This window comes from Penaeus monodon, chromosome 10 (assembly GCF_015228065.2).
Source record: "Penaeus monodon isolate SGIC_2016 chromosome 10, NSTDA_Pmon_1, whole genome shotgun sequence".
Lineage (NCBI taxonomy): Eukaryota > Metazoa > Arthropoda > Malacostraca > Decapoda > Penaeidae > Penaeus > Penaeus monodon.
In genome coordinates, this window is record NC_051395.1 from 26,641,885 (window position 1) to 26,644,586 (window position 2,702).

Here is a 2,702-nt window from a genome sequence, read left to right on the forward strand (position 1 = left end):
CAGTAATGTAGTTTGCGGTGGTCCAGGCGAGGGCATTGTCGCGGGTGCGCTGGATGGCAGAGTGGTCAAGGCAGGAACTGTCAATGGCAGCGGCCATAAGCGCGTCGTTAACCATGACTAAGAAGTACAGGGGGCCCATTCTAGTACCCTGGGGAACTCCGCACGTGAGTGGCAGGAGCCTGGAGACTTACCGCGCACGGCCTGTTGCCTGTTGGAGAAAAAGTCTGACACCCAGGATATGAGGCAGTCCCTGATGCTCGTGGAAGCTGGTCCTTTTGAGATGGCTGTGGTGTGGTCCACCAGGTCGAAAGCCTTCTTGAAATCTATGAAGATGCTGGTCTCGGAGGATTTGCGCTTGTCGAGGTGGGCAAGGACGAAGTCGAGGAAGCTGACTAGACAGTGTGTGGTAGAGGAGGAGCGCATGTTGCCGAACTGCCGCCTGTTAACGCTGAGCGCAAGGTCCTGGTGGGCCCAGTCGGCGACAAAAAATTCACACAGTAGGCTGGGCGTCGGAGTAATGTGTGTGCTGTGTCTTTTCCGTGAAAGAAGTGGTGGAAAGCCGTAGTGATGGTCGAGAGGTAGTCGAGATGGGTGTGTACACACACACACACACACACACACATATGTATATATACATATATATATGGATATATATATATGTGTGTGTGTGTGTGTGTGTGGATAATTAAGTTCTTATTAATTGGATTGGTTTAGTCTCGGGTTAAATCGAAACATAATTCATCCTCATACATTTATTACACTCCAAAAATATATAGCATTTCACACAAAATCATTGCACTTCCCATTTTTCCATTTTAACAAAAAATATAGTTTGTTTCATTTCTAGTTCCACTTCCCCTGCTTTCGTTGACTCCTTTTCGGCCACACTCTAGACAGGACAGGATATGAAACGGGGGAAATGAAGGCGCCTCTCCTGTCCGGCCCTTGACAGAAGTAGGTCCCTATATGGAGATAAATCCCCAAAATAAATTAACTTTTACGTCATTTACCTAATTCTAAGTAAATATTAAATTCTACATACACATATGAATCCAAAATAAAGTCAGACTTCTCCGTCCATCCTAATAACAAATGAATTAAACTATACCATGTATGGATGTCCAAGAGCGACTAAACGACTAAACCATGTCATGGATGGCCACGTCACGAACCTTTTTCCTCGCCACTGAACGAAACTAAACACCTGAACACTCACAACCATCTACTGTCCGGATTACGAGTCGCTCGCTTATTTGTCTCACAACATCTTGCTAATATCTTCCATTAGCTATCTTTTAAATACGATAATGTCATTCCTCCACAATATATATATATATATATATATCTTCTTCTTTTAACGGTAGGTTCATGTCTGAGCCGCCGTGGTCACAGCATGATACTTAATTGTAGTGTTCATGTTGTGATGCTCTTGGAGTGAGTACGTGGTAGGGTCCCCAGTTCCTTTCCACGGAGAGTGCCGGTGGTACCTTTTTAGGTAATCATTCTCTCTATTTATCTGGGCTTGGGACCAGCACTTGACTTGGGCTGGCTCGGCCACCCAGTGGCTAGGTAGGCAATCAAGGTGAAGTTCCTTGCCCAAGGGAACAACGTGGCGGTCGGTGACTCGAACCCTTGAACTCAGATTGCCGTCGTGACAGTCTTGAGTCCGCCGCTCTAACCATTCGGCCACCGCGGTATTGACGATCATGGGCTTCCATGATTTTTTCTTAGCAATTTAGAGCGGTGGTTTGCCATTGCCTTCCGCCCGGTGTTTTTATCGAGTCACCATCTCTATTTACCCGGCACTGACTTGAGCTGGCTTGGCCACCCAGTGGCTAGGCAGGCAATCGAGGTGAAGTTCCTTGCCCAAGGGAAACAACGCGCCGGCCGGTGACTCGAACCCTCGAACTCAGATTGCCGATATATATATATATATATATATATATATATAATATATATATATATATATATATATATATATATATATATATAAAGCAACACACACACACACACACATACACACACACACACACGCACACACACACACACACACACACACACACACACGCATGCACACACACACACACACACATGCGAATGTGTGTGCGTCTGTGTGTGTGTGCGTGGACACAATGAAACGCTTCCTCCCCCGCCGAGCCTACTCCCCACGCCCTCCCCCTCCTCTTCCGCGTCCAAACAAAGCCGCCAAATTTACCGCCGACTCCACTCCCTAATTCGCGCGGGTGATGATAACCTACGTAAATAACCCTCCTTTCACCCGGCGAGTACTGCCCACTTCCCTCATCCTATTGAAGGATTCGATAATGGCCGCGGCGAATCACTAAACCCCGCGATTGGTTCCTTGTCGCGTTAATGGTTCAAATCCGGTCGACTGGGCTTGGATAATCCGGCAATATGGAGCAGCGCCTTGACGGGCTAAAGCGGGGATTATTCGTGACTGTTTCGCTGCCATTCGCCGAGCGGTGGGGGGAAGGAGGGTGAAGAGGAGAAGGAGAAGGAGGAGGAGGAGGAGGAGGAGGAGGAGGAGGAGGGAAAGGGGAAGGAGGAGGAGGAGGAGGAGGAGGAGGTGGTGGTGGAGGTGAAAGAGGAGGAGGAGAAGGTAGAAGTGGAACTAGGGGTGGGAGGAGGAGGAGGAGGAGGAGGGTATGGGCGATGGGAAGGTGGTGTTGGAGGAGGAGTGG

At 48.5% G+C, this 2,702-nt stretch overlaps 1 long non-coding RNA gene across 1 annotated transcript; it reads right to left on the reverse strand.

Moving 5' to 3' along the window:
* Nucleotides 1-737: 737 nt before the first annotated feature.
* LOC119577473 lies at nucleotides 738-1,139 on the reverse strand. Its single transcript, XR_005229129.1, has 2 exons — nucleotides 1,109-1,139; nucleotides 738-962 (listed from the first exon to the last, which is right to left on the reverse strand). It is a non-coding gene; the product is annotated as an uncharacterized LOC119577473 (long non-coding RNA).
* Between the last annotated feature and the right edge of the window lie 1,563 nt (nucleotides 1,140-2,702).